Genomic DNA, 21,276 nt, shown 5'->3' with positions numbered 1-21,276 from the left:
AGTTTAAATGCTTAACAGATGTCTTTCCTGCCCACATGACCTACTTGGTGTCTCTAGAGCAATTGCTGCATGGACCTGATTAGCAACTGTACATTTTAAAAAGGGTTATAGCGAGTACTTGGGATTAGCTTATATTTAACCATTATACTAAGTAAAATACATTTTACAAATAGCATATAGGTTAGGTTACAATTAGAAATTTAGTCTGCCAGCAATTTATTTATTTTTCTCTTGCAACAGATGCACCATAGTAGAAACACGTTTCACAACTTTGTGATGTCTTCTAACTTATGACAAGTTTATTCTATAAAATAACTTCAAGGCAATGGACTGATTAATTAAAGTGATATACTACTAGCCTTGTAAGGTAGCACTATTGATTGTTTGGATTTCAGACCTCTTCTAGAGTTCATGTAACAGCAGTTCGGACTCTTGCTGTATCAACGTGAGCTTTGGCCTGTGCTGAAATTGATTGATCTTGCTGTAGATTTCAGCTTTTGTTTGCATTCCTGCAATACTGAAATTTGAAAGGGCGCAGTGCTGTCCTTTTTTCACCATGGGCTACTGTTTAATACTCCATGTTTCTCTTTAGTTACCAGAGAATACGAAAAGGACCCTGTACATCTGGTGCAAATTTAAGGAACACTGTTAAGTGCTCTACTTGTTTGACCTTGGGAGTAGCTCAATCACTTCAGATGACTTACATCTGGTATGTTTTTTTTTGTGTGGTGTGTGTGTGTGTGTGTGTGTGTGTGTGTGTGTGTGTGTGTGTGTGTGTGTGTGTGTGTGTGTGTGTGTGTGTGTGTGTGTGTGTGTGTGTGTGTGTGTGTGTGTGTTCTTCATAATTTTATTTTTGTTTTCCAGCTGTACACTACAATTTCCATTTGTCATACTGCCTATTAATCTACTGCTTTGACTTGGTATGTATTCAACTACTTTTGCATATAATGAATTGATGTTGCCTGTCACTCTGACCTAAACCTATTAAGCATTGCCCAGTATTAATGTACTCTATCAGTTCTGGTCATTGTTCCTGCTTAAACTCAACAAGCTGACATTGCTACAACTGAATTTAGTCAGTATTGTAATGGCCCATTTACTTTATGTTGCCTTGTAATATTTAGCTAAATACAGGCTTTCTGGAATTTTGTAATTGCAGGCTATCATCTTGTTACTACAAGGGGTTTTCCAAAAGGCAGCATGGGTGCAAGTTACTAAAGCTATATTGTATGTGTGCTTGCCCTGTTCTTTATAACTTACCATACTTCAACTGCTACCTATAACTTACAAGCAAATCAAACTTATTTGCTTTATTAAGGAACAAATTGATATGGCCACTATTTTTGATGTATCGATTTTTGCATTCATCCATAAAATGTTGTTTTGTCACATCAGAGTTATATAGCAATCCCAATAAATTACTGACACTATTCGCAAAAAATAGGGATCAGGTGTAGTTTGCCAGACCTTTCTTTCAACTCACAATCACAAATAATCACAAACACAGATAGGTACAGACCCCACTAATACACTTATAAACAATTTAGGGTTGCTGGTGCATCTATCTCATGTCTTTTGGAGGTAAGAGTAAACAAGGGTACCTAGAGAAACCTCACACAAACATAAGGATGAGGTACAGAGTCTGTAAACCTGAACCATGGAACATCTTGCTATGGCGTGACAATTCTACTCACTGTAACAATGTGTGGCCCATTTAATGGATTAAGTCACATCTTTTATAAAAGTTTTAATCAGTTGTTGGAGTCAGTTACTTAAATTTTCACACTGTATTTTTAATTACATTGCTGTCATACTTATGGTTAATAATAGTGTTACCACCTGTCCCACTTTGCGAGGGACAATCCCTCTTTGGGCAGTTGTGTCCTGCAAAAAAAATTGTAGAAATGGTAAATGTCCTGAGATTTTAGAACAAAATTATTTCCTATATTTAATGTAATAGTTGCATAAAACAGTTATTCTGTATCTGAAACACCTAAATGTTATAAGAAACATAATAAACAACTAAAATGCTACAAGAATAAGCTTTTATTATGGCAAAAAAGTGAAGTTCTGTATTTTGTACTAGCTGTGGGTATGTTTCGCTCTGCAAATCTGACGTTTGCACCAAAAATGTCCCACTTTGGGCATTTGAAAAGGTGGCAACCCTAGTTAATAAGTGTCTGTATAGTTTTGTCCCTGAAATGGGCAAGGATTAATTAGATGGCCTCAAACTTTATTTAGTAGGACTGGCCTCTCAGGCTGAAGACAGGTACTGTTTCCATTTAAGTTTTGAAAAATCCACATAAGCCAGTGCCAAGATAAGTTATAGTGGTTTATGGACATCCTGAAAACATAGAAACGATTGCTAGCTGCTAGAATTGATGAAGAAAGTATAGAAAAACAATGTTTGCTTTGTATCATATCACTTCCTTCATTTTTGCCTTCCATTCTACTTTTGACTTTACAGTGTAATCTGGATCTATAAAGCTGATATACGTATTTTTTTGCACTTTCTCTAATTAGCTCAGTGCTATTTAACACTTCTGTGCTGCATTTATTGATTTGGTTGAATTTATCACTGTTTATTAGCCCGCACTTCTTAAAGGAGCACCATCTGTTTGTTACTGTACAGCTTTTATGTTGTTTTAACAGTATTCTAATATTTCCTAACCTCCTCTGATACTGCAAAAGCTGTTCTGAGTTTTCCAAAGTTCTCCTGATTTTGCCAAAATATTTCTATGTTTTACAAAGTTTTCTCTGTTTGTAGAAGTTCTCCTACATTTGTGCACTTTTTTCTGTATTTGTGAACATTTGTCAAAGCTTATGAACCTGTTTCCAAGGATTCCTGATTGTGCAGGAGTTCTGTATTTTGCTGTAAAGCATCTGTTACAGCACTTGAGCAGAAAACCAGTTAGTTTTGCATTAGGAGGATTTTTGGATTTTTTTGCACTCCGGTGGGAGCAGAAGGCTGATTCAACCCATCTGAGTAGGGAACTGCTACTGGAAAGCTTATTGTGTGTTTTTTGATGGCCTGAGGGCATAACTGTGTAAAAGTATTTCATCCTGCTGGTATAAAAGCCTTGCATTTGTGTATTGAGCAAACAGAGTTACTTATGCCTTGTATAAAATGAAACCTCTATAGGAAACACTCTGCATAGTGTCCCACTGTTCACAGCTGCTTGAGTATTTGCCAGTCTGTGCAGAGGGCATCACCACTGCATGCAATCTAATAGTATACTACTAAACACTAAGTTAGTCTCCCTGACTACTTTTCACCTACAAAGGATCTGATATAACGGATAGGCACTTCCTTGTCATCTGTGTGTCTGAGCTGATGGATATGGGCATCCTGAGGTAGCATAGTGACTGCCTCATGTTCACTGACAACCACTTAATTTTAGAACAGGCAAACACAGTGTGTGAGTGATGTAGATACACAATGTCATTGGAGCCAAAGCTCTCACATACACATGTGAAAAATGCAAACTAAGTTGTTAGCATTACACCCAAAATACTCACTACCAGCACTAAGGAACAAAGACATAGACCCACATATGCAGAGGTACTCACTTGTAATCTACCCAAACCCCAAGACCTCCTAAAGACATCTCTCAGTGGCCCTGCACACACTCAAAAAAGACAGCACCTCACAAAACACATAACTCTAAAAGTCATAGTAGCCCCATTTCCAAGCCAGTAAGGCAACACACAGCACAGCCAAACATGCCAATTATTGGAGATTCTATTGTAAGACACACTGATGTCCCCCTTACCAGGTTAAATGATGATGCTACAGTGCCAGCATAAAATGATTGACTTTAACAATTGGCCTAATTTCTGGTGTCACAACAAAGAGAATCAATATCAGTCAGCCTGCGGAGACATGGTCAACAAACCACAACGTTTTTCCAGAGATGGTTTACACTTGTCACCACTTGGCTTCCGGATACTGGCAAAAACTTTATCAATCCTCATAGTATTGTTTTAGGATGTGCCAACTTGTTAAATCTTGCAGCATAACAAAAATTACTCATAACTACCTAAAGGTACTGCTGCTCAGTGCTAGGATTTAAATAGGAAATTGCACTCCCTGGAATCACTTCTCTCCCTGGAGAAGAGCAAAGCAAGAGGTCAAAGCTGTGCCAAAATCCAACAAACGTTACCAAAATGCAATCCAAAGTAAAACGAAAAAATGTTGCTGGATACTGCTGATTAGATAAAACACAATTTATTGTGATACAAAACAAACAGTAAAATATTAGCGCTTTCGGGCTACGGCCCTTCATCAGATAAAACATCACCATTAAACATATCTATTTAAAAAACTGTGTAACCAATCAGGATTTAATAAAAAACCCGCCTTTTACTGAGAGCTGGCTTAAGGGGGACCACATCATTTAGCCCTGGATCCCTATGCGCTGTCATTTCCAGGATCCATCTAGATTCAGCCAATTCTGTCAATTGTTTGATATCACCCCCCCTACTGGTTAATTTTAAGTTTACTATTACTCTGAACTTGAATTTGTGTGTTGGATTATCTCTTATATGCCTGTACAAAGCATTGTGCTCATCACTATTTCTTATGCAAGACAAATGTTGCAAAACTCTAACTTTTAACATGTTGTTTGTCTTTCCTATATAAAAACTGGGACAGAAAGAGCACTCTGCTATGTATACAACATCAGTTGTCCTGCATGCCGCCCTACCCTTTAATAGAAATACTTTCCCATTAACCGGATGTTTAAACTCTATTCCTTTCTTAATATGGCCACAAGCCTTACAAGAACCACATGGGATAGTACCTGTGGTGCTTTTAAACATTTTGCCTACGTTCATTTTCCTTTCTTTACAAAGCATATCTTTCAAATTCCTGTTTCTCTTGTAAGTAAACTGTGGACACGTGCCCACCAAATCCCTCAAACTAGTATCGCTAGCAATTATATTCCAATTTCTCCGTATAATTTCACAAACTCCTCTAACATCACTGCCATATGTGATCATCACCTTGTGTCTGTTTGATCTGGAATTGTTAACTAGTGTATTGTTATGCGTACTTTGTGTCTGATTAATCCATGGTTTATATTTATTTTGCCTAAGGCGTTTACTTTTCTCAATTATTTCACCAACCATTTTTTCTTTATAACCCCTTTTTTGAAAGCATTCTTTGAGATTATTAACTTCCTCATCAAATTGTGTGTTTTCTTTACTAATCCTGGATATTCTGCTCACTTGACCTTGTACTATATTTGGAAAGGTGTGTCTGGGGTGCATACTGTCAAAAGACAGTAAGGTGTTCTTCCAACACTCCTTTCTGTAAAGTTTGGAGGAGAAACCATCCATCCTTTGTGTTATACGGACATCAAGAAAATCCAAAGTATCTCGTGAAATTTTAACACTAAATCTGAGAAAGGAGGTGGTGGTATGAAGATAGTCTACAAAATTGTACAGCATCTCACTATCACCTCGCCATAAAATAAATATGTCATCTACAAAATGCAGATACATATACAAATGTTGTTGCCATCTACTATCACCTAGTACAAAAGCCTTTTCCCAATAAGAGAGAACAAGATTTGCATACGTGTTGGCACAGGGGGTACCCATTGCTATCCCCTGTGCCTGCCTGTATATGCAACCTGCCCCCTCAAATACATTATTGTCCAACACCAGAGTCAATAACTCAGCTATGAGTTCTACCTTCGATTGTAAGACACCTAGAGTATCAAGAAGTTCAGTGGTGACTGTATATGTATCTGCATTTTGTAGATGACATATTTATTTTATGGAGAGGTGATAGTGAGATGCTGTACAATTTTGTAGACTATCTTCATACCACCACCTCCTTTCTCAGATTTAGTGTTAAAATTTCACGAGATACCTTGGATTTTCCTGATGTCCGTATAACACAAAGGATGGATGGTTTCTCCTCCAAACTTTACAGAAAGGAGTGTTGGAAGAACACCTTACTGTCTTTTGACAGTATGCACCCCAGACACACCTTTCCAAATATAGTACAAGGTCAAGTGAGCAGAATATCCAGGATTAGTAAAGAAAACACACAATTTGATGAGGAAGTTAATAATCTCAAAGAATGCTTTCAAAAAAGGGGTTATAAAGAAAAAATGGTTGGTGAAATAATTGAGAAAAGTAAACCCCTTAGGCAAAATAAATATAAACCATGGATTAATCAGACACAAAGTACGCATAACAATACACTAGTTAACAATTCCAGATCAAACAGACACAAGGTGATGATCACATATGGCAGTGATGTTAGAGGAGTTTGTGAAATTATACGGAGAAATTGGAATATAATTGCTAGCGATACTAGTTTGAGGGATTTGGTGGGCACGTGTCCACAGTTTACTTACAAGAGAAACAGGAATTTGAAAGATATGCTTTGTAAAGAAAGGAAAATGAACGTAGGCAGAATGTTTAAAAGCACCGCAGGTACTATCCCATGTGGTTCTTGTAAGGCTTGTGGCCATATTAAGAAAGGAATAGATTTTAAACATCCGGTTAATGGGAAAGTATTTCTATTAAAGGGTAGGGCGACATGTAGGACAACTGATGTTGTATACATAGCACAGTGCTCTTTCTGTCCCAGTTTTTATATAGGAAAGACAAACAACATGTTAAAAGTTAGAGTTTTACAACATTTGTCTTGCATAAGAAATAGTGATGAGCACAATGCTTTGTACAGGCATATAAGAGATAATCCAACACACAAATTCAAGTTCAGAGTAATAGTAAACTTAAAATTAACCAGTAGGGGGGGGGTGATATCAAACAATTGACAGAATTGGCTGAATCTAGATGGATCCTGGAAATGACAGTGCATAGGGATCCAGGGCTAAATGATGTGGTCCCCCTTAAGCCAGCTCTCTGTAAAAGGCGGGTTTTTTATTAAATCCTGATTGGTTACACAGTTTTTTAAATAGATATGTTTAATGGTGATGTTTTATCTGATGAAGGGCAGAGTCCAAAGCTAATATTTTACTGTTTGTTTTGTATCACAATAAATTGTGTTTTATCTAATCAGCAGTATCCAGCAACGTTTTTTCGTTTTACTCTCCCTGGAGAAAGCAGAGATATGTGCAGTCATGGAAACATGGTTCAGAACTATATAAGGCAACCTGGCTATCAAAGGCTACAATGCCTTTCATATATTTTGATTCCCCTCAGCTCAGGATAAAACAAAGGGAGGAGGTGTCTCAGAGTTCAGAAAGAACAACTACATTGCTAGACTGGTCCAAATGACTTCCTTGATCTGAAACATGCTCAACTAACCATAGGTGTGACTCCCTATCATATCCTTGGTAGCTACATATCCTCTAACATGAGTCTGGAAAATCACACCTCCTACCTAAATCTACTAGAATCTCTTAACATTCAGTATAACTCAATGCTTATGGGTGTCTTCAACTACCTCTCCATAAACTGGGAGACTTATACAACCTATAATTCACTTACTCAGAGGTATTTAGAATTTGTCAATGCAAACAACCCGGAGAAACTAGTTAGCTCCTCAACTAGAGGGACAAATACCCCAGATGTAGTACTCATGAGCATGGGAGGATGCTACTCCCTTCTGTGCATAAACTCCTCCCTGGTAAGATCTGTCCATAAAATTATCTACTTTGGTATTAAAACTAACCTAGAACCCCCATCAAACTCTAAACTTGTTAAGAACTTTGCTAAGGCCAGTTACCTTAAACGTACTGACTGTGTATTAAACTTCCAAGCCCCTCCGAGCTCGCATGACACTGACGCCTACTCTGAGCTGTATACAGACGCATGGTACAGCCATGTTCATAGCTGCATAGAGAAGACAGTACCTGTCAGAATCAAACCTATGATTACTGGCAAAAATAAACCACCCTGGTGGACTCCTAGCATAAATGGTCTATTCAAAAAAAAAAAAAAAGGAAAAACAATCCTCTCCACAGCCAGGAAGGAACAGGCAAAACAGTGCAGAAAGACAATCACCAGTCTAAACAAACAAATCAGAGAGCTGGTCAAATCTGCTAAAGCAAACTATGAGACAAAGATAGCCTCTCAGGTGAAAGATAACTATAACACTTTTTCTTAATTATGTTTGTAACCTCAGAGGAAATACTCACCATTATGCAGAGTTAATCATGAATGGAAACACTTACACCTAGTCTGAAACTATAGCAAACCTACTGGCTGACAAGTTAACTTCAAGCTTCTTCTCCCCCATCACCTCCTACCACATCCAAAGAAATACCCACAACCATCCTCCTACCAGTCATTACGAAGGAGCAAGTCCTTACTGCACTCACTAAAGCCAAAAACACAGCCTTCATGGGTCCCAATAACATTCCAGGATGCTTCCTAAGTAGCTTAAAACAGAATCTATTAGGGCCACTAGAAACCCTCTTTAACCACATCCTCTGGATGAGCTTTGTCCAAGGGTAGTGGAGGACTGCAACAGTCATCTCTTTGCACAGGAGGTGCCCATACAAAACTATAAGCTTGACCAGTCTTATCTGCAAGGCCATGGTGAGACTTATCATGGACCTGTTCAATAATGACTTAGGAACTCTAAAAATTACACCAGACCCATGTTTGGCTTTGTCAAAGGGAGATGTTGGCCTGTTGAATTGGGCAAACTTCTTCTAGAAAGTCACCAGGTCCGTGGATGAGAGTAAAACAGTACAAACCCTTACCTAGACCTGGCCATAATCTTTGACACAATCCCCCATTCAGAGATCATAGACAAACTTACTGAGTTAGGCATAAACCCCTACAGCATCAAATGGAAAACCAAATGGCAAACTGACAGGACGCATGTTGTTCAGATAGGTGAATCCACTTCCTCTAAGAAACCTATTACTAGCAGTTTCCCACAAATCTCAGTGTTGGGACACCTCCTGTTTACTATATACTTCTCTGAAGTGAAGGCCATTGTCGGGGGGCCTCTGGCTCACCAAGTTTACTGATGACTGTAATCTGCATGCAAACACTGAATCTCCAAATGATGTTATCCTACAAACAGGCCTAGAAATAACAAACAACTGGTGCCAAAACCATGGTCTGAGACTAAAGACAATCACCAGTCTAAACAAACAAATCAGAGAGCTGGTCAAATCTGCTAAAGCAAACTATGAGACAAAGATAGCCTCCCAGGTGAAAGATAACTATAACGCTTTTTCTTAATTATGTTTGTAACCTCAGGGGAAATGCTCACCAATATCCAGAGTTAATCATGAATGGAAACACTTACACCCAGTCTGAAACTATAGCAAACCTACATTAAACCCTTCATTAAATCAGATATCCCTCCAAATTATAATATTGATAACAAACCCCTAAAAATAAACCCAGTGGTGAGGGACCTAGGAACACAGATATATAGTAACCAAAGCTTTGACCAGCAGGTAGCTATGGTAGTAAGGAAATACTTCTGTTTGGCTCAACTTATAATTTAAATGCATGGCATCAAGATCAAAGGAAGTCATTGTGCCATTGTACTCGGCACTCACCAGGCCTATAATTGAATACAATGCTGCCTTCTACATGTACTAACCTGCCACTTACACCAAATGGAGTGGCCTCAGAGGTTTCTCACTAAAAAGTATACAAAGCATAAGACACATGTGTTATGCAGACTGACTAAAGGTCCTGTCTCCTTACTTCATCTCATATCATTTATCAAGAGGGGACTTATGTCTGACCTACAAGGCACTCTCTAATCCAGCCGTGATGAAAATGGTGCATATTCACAAGAAAGATTATACAAGGATTACATGTTCCATGGACCTGAACCTTATTTGTAATTTTAACATAACTTGCTGTTGAGACAGAGTCATATCCCAAAGGCTACCTCATCTATGAAATAAACTTCCCATGTTTATTTAAATATGTTTGAAAAATTTGAGCAGGCAGAAATATAGGGGTACATAGTGCTGTGTGGACTGGTTGTTTTAACGAGCATTTACAATTACTACTGCTTATACTTTATACACAAAGACTATTATTGCTCCCTGGTATTATCTTGTTATAACCAACTAGGGAACATAGTTTTGTGTTAATATATATGGTTTGACTTGCTCATGTATTCATTTTCCCACAGAGACTATTATTGTTCCCTTTCTTCTAGCCTGTATATACGATCTCATGAACATGGAAACATATTTATGACTATCATAATTTGTTTGGGAGGACCTGACATACTTGGTTATTATATTGTATTGGTTGATTATGTCTTTATTATGGGTTAATAACCAATCTTTTTTTATTTTTGACTTAGATAGAATCATTGGTGCTTTGACTGTGTGAAATAAGCTATATATATATATATATATATATATATATATATATATATATATATATATATATTCTTAGGATTGATAGTTTTGGTTTACAACAATATATTTTCATCCATTCTAAATTAAGGTCCATTCATGTGCTTTAATCTTCCAGCTTATGATTACTAATTGTTTTGGGATTGACATTGCTAGTTTAGTATGGATTTGACAAGTATTATTAGGGGTTTATTGTCCGATAAGGACGACTTACAAATATTTGGTTTAGGTGATACTATTTTAGGACCCTCTGAACCAAGTGTACAGGACTCTTCAACTCAATGTAAGTTGGCTTTCCAAAGACTAACTAAAGAGATGAAAGGGCTTAGAAACAATGTATGTCATCTAAAATTATTCAAAGCCTACTGGACCAAAGGTATTGCCCCTAGGGGTTTAAGAGTAAGGTTATAACCTCTGGTTTATCAGGCTGATGGCATATTATTGGAAGAATGGGACTAAATCCAACAGAATACATGGGGGTTGTGGATGCCCTAACAGGATATTATGAATGGACAGTGGATAATGGGATAAAGGTAGTGGAAGATCTTTGCCTGGAAATTAAAAATTTTGAATTAGCTACATGGAAGGTTTGGATGCACTGAGTTCTGATTTATTATATCTTGAACAACAACTTAAGGATAGAAAAATGATAAAAATCCAACGAGATTTAGATGATTATCAGAAAGGCCAGCCCTTTATGCCATACAAGAGCCTCCTGGCAGGGAAGAACCAGAACAAATCATTGCCTGCTAAATGCAAGAGACCCAAATCTATCCTTAAGAAAACATGAAACACTGTCAGTTTCACTTCTGGGGAAGATTCTTCTTCTGCTACTGATGTAGATGGCAACCCCCTTCTACAGTCACCAACACCCAAAAGACATAGCACTGGTCACCCTTTAGGGTTAGGTCCAGAAGAGGGGGGAGTAAACACAGACACACCAAACACTTTGGAAGAGATTCTCAAGGTGATGACCAAATGTTAAGTGAATTTAGTAACATACATAATATCTCTTCTGTGGTGCTTTCTCAGGCTCAGATTTCTGTACTCAATAAAGGTCTAAGCTATGTTCCTGGCTTTTTTATGACTGAAGACTCATTTGCATTTGATGTTATAGCTTTTTGTAGACTAATCAATCTTAAAATACATTTTGATTCTGAATCTGGAGGTAATGAGGTCAGCTCTTTTAAAATTCAACAGTCTAGATATATGCCTCTGATGTCTAATCAGGTGTCACTATTCCAATCCACTGTCCTCAAAGATCTACATTATAATTTCAATGAACATGATATTTTTCATCATAATCTCTCAAAGAATGAACAAGCAGCTTTGGAGCAGTTAAAAAATAATAAAGATTTGATAATATTATCAGCTGATAAAGGTGGGGCAGTAGTGGTAAAGAATTGAGACAGCTATTATCAAGAGGCACAGAGACAGCTTGGGGATGCCAGGCATTATATGCCCATGCCCTTAGATCCGACTAGTAAATTCAAGGTTGAGACTGATAGGTTTTTATTTCAAGCACAACAGGAGGGCATCATTACACAATCGGATATTTATCATCTCACGGTCAAGGATCCTAAACCACAATATATCTACTTTTTATCAAAGATACATAAGGATCCTCGGTGTCTGCCTGGAAGACCAATTGTCTCGGGGAGTGGTAGTTTAACCGAGCCTTTATCTGAATTCCTCACCCTTTATTTGAAACCTCTCTTGGCATGTGTTAGATCACATATCCAGATTACCACCCAATTTCTAGGTATCGTCTCCAATACTGAGTTGGAACTAGATTGGCTACTTTGTACATTAGATGTGACTGCCCTATATACCAATATTCCACATTGGGTGGGGCTAGTTGCCCTGCAATATTGGTTGGACAAAAGTGCCCTATATCCACCAGGTTTCAATACACGTTTGGTATGTATGACTGAACATGTTCTCACTAAAAATGTGTTTTATTTCCATGGACAATGTTATTGGCAGTCACAAGGTACAGCAATGGGGGCATCTTTTGCTCCCATTTTTGCAGATCTATTCATGGCCTATATGGAGACCGAACTGATTTATAACCCCAAGCATAACATTTGTTTGGGAGAAATGGATATTTGGAGGTGATAACTAGATGAATGTTGGTTGGTATGGAAGGCGGATGTGGCCTGTCTTTTGGAGTTTGTTGAATACCTTAACCAAAACAAATGGGGAATTGAGTTCAAGGTGAATTTCAATTTGGATGAAATTACCTTTTTGGATGTGACCATCACAAGAAATAAAGATAACACTCTTAGTATACAAATATATAGAAAATACCGCCAGTATAATTCCTTACTCCATGCCAGTAGCCTCCATCCACCACATGTGATACATAACACTCCCAAATCTCAATTTCTTAGAGTTAGATGTATTTGCTTGGATATGAATACCTTCCACAAATATAAGATGGACCTGGCCAACTGATTTCATAATAGGAGGCATAAACTGGGCAATATTGCCATGGCCAGCAGCTGGGCATCAACACAAGTTAGAGAGGCTCCCTTATAGTACAAAAATAAGGACAAAATATCAGGGGATCAGAATATTTTGAGAATGGTCACTACATATGAACGTAACACTAAGGCTTTTATGAACATCATTCAGAAACACTGGAATATCTTGTTGTCGGATCAGAAATCAGACTGAAAGGTAGGGCAAAGATGTTTTTTCTCCTTCCGCCGTGGTAGAACTTTGGGCTCACTTTTGAGCCATTATAAACATTATTCCCATGCCTCAGCAGGACTTATACAACAAACCCTATCCGGGGAAAAATTATTTGGCACATATCCATGTGATCATTGCACACATTGTTCTAGAGTTTTTAAAATCAAACAATTTGCCAGCCCCAATACAAACAGGGTATTTGATATAAGGTTTCTGGCCAAATGTGGCTCAGATTGGATGATTTACCTTGATTCCTGTCCATGCTCAGCTTTTTATGTGGGTCAGACATCCAGACCATTATGGATTAGGATTTCGGAACACATGAGTGATATAAGGAATCGGAAACTTACCAGTGCATTATATAAACATACACTTAAGCACCCTTCTGCCTCTTTTTATTTTACGGTTATTGATTAAATCAAGGGGGATAGGTCCCTGAAAAGAGGTTGGCACTCAATATTAAATTACAAGGAAAGAAAATGGATAATTAAATTGGGTGGACTTTTTAACTCTGGTCTGAATGAACATCTTTAATATGTCTTTGATATGAATCTATTAAGTAAATTATGACTTGATTGTTTTCCAATTAAGATGCTTTAAATGCTGCTGCCCTGTGGTTACTTTTTTCTCATTAATTTTGCTTGTGCACTGAAGAAGGCTAGTATAGCTCAAACCGGTTTGCTTTTCTTGGAGCACATTTTTGCATTACTTGGGGTGATTTACACCCTTAGTATCTTAAAAATGTTTAATTAACAAATAAATATATATTTGGCAACTTCATTTTGGTGCTAGCCCTACATTTTTACATTTGTAGAATAATTTTCCTTGGACCCACAAAGAAAACACCACACCCCATAGCCATTGTTATAATTAATTTAACTAATACCAATTCATGAACCATATTATAACAGACAAGGCAACATAATGCATTGACATGAATACTGTACTTAACTTGAGAACTGCCTGTTCCAGTTAGTGTAATAAAATGACCCCTCTGTCCTCATTTGGCCTGTCTAGTCCGATGCACATCAGCACACTAATATTATATTGTGCAGCATCAGAACTGGTCACTTTTCCCAACCATCATACCATGGTGGCTCTGGAAAGCAGGAGGAATAGAAGGTGGGAAGGCCAGTGCATGAGTGGCCTGCATGCATATTTTTCCTGCTACAGCTTTCCTTGCATAAATAGTATCACTGCCCTGTAGCCTTTATTGACTTTCTGCTGAATCAACTATAAAAGTTAAACCAAAAGCAAAAGTTTCGCTTTGAGAAACCAAATGAGAGCCCAAGACTAAGGTGAATAAATATCCAAACAGTTTATTCAATACCAACGAAAAGGAATAAATTTTAACGCTAAGCACAGAAAATACATTTTCGAGCATCTTCCTCAGAAATCAATAAAAAAATAAATGCTTCACAAAGCAAAGAGAGCAAAGGGAGAAAATGCTGAGAGGAGAAAGGAGACACTTTTGAGATTTTAAGTATTTTCTTCAGCTTTTTTGTTAAGAATAACTGCTTTGCCGCCTACTTTTCAGCATTTTCCAGCTTGCTAAAGTTTATATCTGTATTAGAAACAGTATTTAGAACACATATAGAGCCTGTTTACTGCATTTCCTGTGTTGCACTTAATTTAAAATAATTTTTTTTTCTCTAAAAACTGCATTTTACCTGACTTTGGCCTAGCACTCAAGTGTGGGGTCATTTATTGCACTGCTGTGATTATTTTCTTACTTGTGTATCTCTGCTACCTTTAAACTAAAACAAAAAAGAAAAAAAAATCTTGCTTTTTTCCCACTTTCTGAAATTTAAGAACGTTCAGTTACAGATTTGCTATTCTGAACTGTTTGTAAGTTTCTTGGAGGAAAGTGCTTGCTTGCACTAAAGGGAAGTCTCTGTGTTCACCAGTGGCAGTGGTTAACACTGAAAAGCCTGCCTGTCCCTGTAGGAGTGGTTACTGCCTAGAAGCTGTAGTTTTATTGGCCATTTTGGGTCAATTCTAAACTCCTTGATCTCTCTCTCTCTTAAAACCCGTCTGCCTCGTGGTTTTGGCATCTTTCCAGGCTTGCTAGTTGTTGCTGAAGCACTTACCAAGGGGAGAAAACTCTGAGAGAAGAAAAGAAGCCACTTTTGTGATTTTAAGTATTTTCTTCTGATTTTTTGTTAAGTTTTACTGCTTTTCCGCCTACTTTTTGGCATTTTCCAGCTTGCTAAAGTTTATATCTGTATTAGAAACAGTATTTAGAACACATCTAGAGCCTGTTTACTGCATTTCCTGTGTTGCACTTAATTTAAAATTGATTTTTTTTCTCTTAAAACTGCATTTTACCTGACTTTGGCCTAGCACTCAAGTGTGGGGTCATTTATTGCACTGTTGTGATTATTTTGCTACTTGTGTATCTCTGCTACCTTTAAACTAAAACAAAAAAGAAAAAAAAAAACAAAAAAATCTTGCTTTTTTCCCACTTTCTGAAATTTAAGAAAGTTCAGTTACAGATTTGCTGTTCTGAACTGTTTGGAAGTTTCTAGAAGGCCAGTGCTTGCTTGGGCTAAAGGGAAGTCTCTGTGTTCACCAGTGGAAGTGGTTAACACTGAACAGCCTGCCTGTCCCTGGAGGAGTGGTTACTACCTAGAAGCTGTAGTTTTATTGGCCATTTTGGGTCAATTCTAAACTCCTTGATCTCTCTCTCTTAAAACCTGGCTGCCTCATGGTTTTGGCATCTTTTCAGGCTTACTAGTTGTTGCTGAAGCACCTACCAAGGGGAGAAAACTCTGAGAGAAGAAAAGGAGCCACTTTTGTGATTTTAAGTATTTTCTTCTGATTTTTTGTTAAGTTTTACTGCTTTGCCGCCTACTTTTTGGCATATTCCAGCTTGCTAAAGTTTATATCTGTATTAGAAACAGTATTTAGAACACATCTAGAGCCTGTTTACTGCATTTCCTGTATTGCACTTAATTTAAAATTGATTTTTTTTTTCTCTTAAAACTGCATTTTACCTGACTTTGGCCTAGCACTCAAGTGTGGGGTCATTTATTGCACTGTTGTGATTATTTTGCTACTTGTGTATATCTGCTACCTTTAAACTAAAACAAAAAAGAAAAAAAAAACAAAAAAATCTTGCTTTTTTTCCCACTTTCTGAAATTTAAGAAAGTTCAGTTACAGATTTGCTGTTCTGAACTGTTTGTAAGTTTCTTGGAGGCCAGTGCTTGCTTGGACTAAAGGGAAGTTTCTGTGTTCACCAGTGGCAGTGAACAGTGAACAGCCTGCCTGTCCCTGGAGGAGTGGTTACTGCCTAGAAGCTGTAGTTTTATTGGCCATTTTGGGTCAATTCTAAACTCCTTGATCTCTATCTCTTAAAACCCTGCAACCCTCTTTTAGCGCGGTCTTGTGCACAGAGCAGCGTCGGGCAGTGCCACTTAAACAAGCTTAAACTATTCCCGGTTCCACAAAGTCTACTCTTCACTTTTTCCCTTAGAACTGCTCTAAATCTCAAATTAAGCACTCTATTCTCATTCTAAAGCCCTGCACTTGCTTGTATAAGTAATCTCATAGGTAAACACAAACTAAAGCACTACATCCTCTTATACTCCTTCAAAGGACTTGCTCCCTATTGGTTCTTTCTGATCACTCAATAAGTAGTTCCCTATATTATTCAGGCATGTCCAAAGGTCAGTTTCGAGTTTACTCTCCAGTACAGTTGGTGAATCTGAGAATCTTGAGGCAATGTTACAACTGCCTTATGTATACAGACCACCCTCTCCTCCTCCCAACAAGCTCAAATATAAGTGAGAGATGCAACTATATAGCCAAACTGGAGGCTAAGCTCTCTCAACCCAGTACTGGCACAGCCTGTCAGGAGGAGAGGGTAACCACACACACCACAAATCCAGTCTCACATAGACCTATCGCATCAGCAAACCAAACACATAAACACACAAAAACATACTCGGAGGCTCTAAATAAAAATCTGCCTAAGCAGCAGAGACCTCCAAAGCAGACATCCAAGCAACACCTACCACAAAACAATATCCACGTAGCACATAGCTCACAAAATGAGTGTGCCACACAGTCACAGCCCTTAAGGCTAAACAACACTCCTAATACACTTGTAATAGGTGACTCTATTGTCAGACACACTGACGTCCCACTCACCAGGCTGAACAAGGAGAAGGTCACTGTAAGCTTCCTGTCAGGTGCCAGGATTCGCCACATAACAGAAGCACTCGGGTCACTCCAAAGCAAGTACAAGTATGACTCCATCATTGTCCATGCTGGTGTGAATGACCTGAGACTTACCTCCGTGGACTACATGAAAAAAGACATACAGGAGCTCTTTGATAATGTAGCCCAGGCTGGTATGACCCTGACCTTGAGTAGCATCTTACCCTCACCAAGAGTGATTCCACAGTATAAAGACAAAATGATCAATTTTAACAATTGGCTAAAGTATCGGTGTCATTCAAAGGGGATCCAGTGTCTGTCAGCCTGGGATGACATGCTCAACAAGCCACGTTGCTTCGCTAGGGACGGCTTGCACCTGTCACCCCTGGGTTTTTGAATACTGGCTAAGGCTCTTGCCTCCCCCATAGTGCCTTTTTTAGGCAAGGCTCAAAAGACAAACCCACCCCCATAGACAACACAAAGAAAAAAATACTAAGGGTAATGCTGCTCAATGCCAGAAGTCTAAACCTCAAGATGCACGCACTTGAGACTCTCCTCAGTATGAAGAATATTGATATCTGTGCAGTAACAGAAACCTGGTTCAAGGCTCCCGAGAGCACCCCAGCACTACCAGGCTATACTTCATACCATGCTTTCCGGCTCCATAACTCGGACCGAACCACAAAAGGAGGGGGAGTACCCATATTTATCAAAGATACGCACACCTCCAGACGAGTGGCACTGCACGAAGCTTTGGAGACCATCCATGTGCAACTAACAGTGGGAAAAACTGCCTTTCAATTTGTAGCCTGCTACAGACCACCCTCCCAAACACAGGAACCTCACTCGGCTTTCCTGAGAACACTGGAGAATATGAAGGTCTCTCCAAACACTATTATATTGGGTGACTTCAACTACCCAAACATTGATTGGGAAAACTACTCAAGCCCAAACACCCTCGCCCAATGGTTCCTAGAATTTATAAACTCAAATGCTATGGAACAACTGGTCACCACTCCCACAAGAGGGGAAAACATACTGGATCTGGTCATCACCAACATGGGGTCTCTATGTTCCACATCAGAGGTATACCCCTCATTGGTAAGATCAGACCATAAGCAAATCTCACTGGACATCCATATTCCATCCCCACCCCTAGCCAAGGAAACCACGGTGAAGAACTTCTCAAAAGCAAACTTCACACTTCTCAAAACTGAGGTGGAATCCTTCAAAGCCCCCGGGCCAGTGGACAATACGGCCCAAAATGCAGAATCCTTTACAAAAGCATTCTATAGATACCTACAGGAATGCATGGAGCATGCTATCCCAAATTAAACCAAGACTCACTCCTCCAAAGGCAGGAGACCTGTCTGGTGGACCACAGCCATAAATAAGCTATACAACAGAAGGAGAAAGCTACTACATGACAGAGCAAAATCCCAAAAGGGGAAGGCGTCACTGATCAGTACTAGCAAGAAACTACGATCCCTCATAAAATCTTCTAAGGCCAGCTTTGAAAGAAAAATTGCACAAGACACTAAAGATAATCACAAAGCCTTCTTTAGTTATGTCAGAAATCTGGGAGGCAACTCCCAGATATGCTGTGAGTTAGTGCAAAATGACAAAATATTCACTGAACCCACAGACATTGCCAACATCCTGATAGAAAGGTTCAGTGCAAACTTCTCCCCCCCTTCCCCCCCAAAAGAGCAAATGTCTATCCCAACAGAGTGTAGCCTTCCAGAGATCACAGATGCACAGGTGAGAGCTGCCCTCTCCAAAGCTAAAAACACAGCATCAATGGGACCAGACGGTGTCCTGGGCTGCATCTTACATGAGCTCCAAGAAGAACTAAACCCTCATATAAAGTCACTGTTCAGTCTCAGCCTTACTACAGGATATGTTCCCAAGGAATGGCATACAGCAACTGTGGCCCCACTCCACAAAGGTGGTGCCACAACAGACCCCGGAAACTATCGCCCTATAAGCCTGACTAGCCTGGTCTGCAAAGCTATGGAACGTATCATCATGGAAATCATAAACAAAGACACTGGGAACCTCCAGACACTGGATCCTACCCAATTTGGCTTTGTTAAGGGCAGATCTTGCCTCTTGAACCTGGTTGACTTCTTTGAAACAGTTACCAAAGCCATAGATGAAGGGAAGGTAGTCCACACAGCCTACCTGGACCTCGCAAAGGCCTTTGACACAATACCCCACTCGGACATCATAAATAAGCTCACCAGCTTAAATATCAACCCCTATGTCACAAGATGGGTTGCAAACTGGCTCAGGGATAGAACCCACATGGTCAGAATAGCAGGTGCCAAGTCAGACTCTAAACCAGTTACAAGTGGTGTCCCACAAGGCTCAGTCCTGGGACCTCTCTTGTTCGGTATATATTTCTCTGAGGTACAGGCTAACACGGGTGGACTATGGCTGACCAAGTTCGCAGATGACTGCAAACTGGGTGCTATAATCGACTCTGCGACTGACACAGGCATCCTACAAAAGGGTCTTACAGAAACGGATAACTGGTGCCAGAGCCATGGCCTAAAGCTAAATGCCAAAAAGTGCATAGTCATCCCCTTTGGAAAAAACAAAGTGCCCACAAATTACCACATAGGTGGTAATCCATTAAGTACGGAAGAAGTAATTAGGGACTTGGGGACCCAAGTAGATAGCAATCTCTCCTTTGACAATCACGTTGCCAAAGCGATTAGAAAGACCTTCTATATAGCCCACCTTATCATGAAAGGGTTCACGTCCAGATCAAGAGAGGTCATTGTACCCCTCTACTCATCACTTATCAGGCCCATAATTGAGTACAATGCCCCGTTTGGGATGTACCTTACCTGACACCTTCAGCAACTGGAAACACCCCAAAAATATCTCACCAAGAGGATCAAGGGGCTCAAACAGATGCCCTATGCAGTTCAGCTAAAGAAACTCCAGCTCTACTCAGTTGCATACCGCCTACTCAGAGGCGATCTGTGTCTGGCGTATAAAGCCATGTCCAACCCAGAATTAATGGACATGCTTCACCTCAGGAAATCTAAATCCCTTAGAGCTACACACTCCAGGGACCTGAACCTAAGCACAGAAATAAATAGGACATGCTGGAGGGACAGATTCATATCCCAGAGGCTCCCCTCACTCTGGAACAAAATCCCAATCCATGTCAGGCAGAGCTCCTCACTGACCCTCTTCAAGAGAAATCTTGACGAATGGATAGGATATCATAAGTTTACCCCTGGGATCTCTTCTGTGTCGCTGCTTGACAGAGGTACAGTAAACAAACCTTAAAAGGGCTACCTTCTGTGACCTACTATACAGAGGCACAGTCAACTAATCTAAAAGGGTGTCGAAAGCCAAACATACTCTGGCTAGACTTATAAATGCCCTAGGGCAGATAGCCTAGTATCAACCTATGAACCTATGAACCTATGAACAAACTCATATATAGGCTGTCCTAAATCAATTGAGAGGCAATTATTCAATAAAATAACAGTTGTCCAATAAAAACAGTTGTTCAATAAAACAATCACTTCAACCTACTCAAATAAACAATAAAATGAATCAAATGGTTCTATATCAAATCAACCGTATTTGTGTAAAAAATGTTGCATATGTCACAAATGACAAAAAACATTATAAAATAAAATCCAAAAGTAAAAATACTTTTGAAAAAGTATTCAGTTGTATAAATTGTGTGTATATATATATATATATATATATATATATATATATATATATATATATATAAATGTTCTTATCTAAGTCAAACATGAAAATTGCTTTAAACCAAAGGAAGACAAAAATAAAGTGTGTACTGCTAGCTACTGGGAATTTGTAGTATTATAGTTTTGCAGCTCTTAACTTGAGAACAGGAAGGATAGATAGCATATCATTCAGACCGGGGTTTTTTGTGGCATCCAAAATAATCTGCCAATACAATTTCCTGTATTCTAACTTAGCTTCCCACATACCACCCATAACTTCCTTGGGAACTACTTCCAAAACAAAGAAGTTAAAGGAAGCTTGTTGGCATTTTAAGATGTGACAAAATAATCCATTGTTAACATT

The 21,276-nt window shown here is 38.9% G+C and overlaps 1 long non-coding RNA gene across 1 annotated transcript in view; it reads left to right on the top strand.

Annotated features, from left to right (window-relative positions):
- Positions 1–572: 572 nt before the first annotated feature.
- The window catches only part of LOC122801762, a 137,105-nt gene continuing 116,401 nt past the window's right edge, over positions 573–21,276 (top strand). The window contains exon 1 of the long non-coding RNA XR_006364798.1: positions 573–709. This is a non-coding gene — a long non-coding RNA (uncharacterized LOC122801762). The remainder of the gene's footprint in view (positions 710–21,276) is intronic.

This window comes from Protopterus annectens, chromosome 1.part0, assembly GCF_019279795.1.
Source record: "Protopterus annectens isolate FY-2018-M chromosome 1.part0, PAN1.0, whole genome shotgun sequence".
Taxonomy (NCBI): Eukaryota; Metazoa; Chordata; order Ceratodontiformes; family Protopteridae; genus Protopterus; species Protopterus annectens.
The sequence above is the reverse complement of the archived record's forward strand: the minus strand, read 5'-3'. Positions and strand labels throughout refer to the sequence as shown.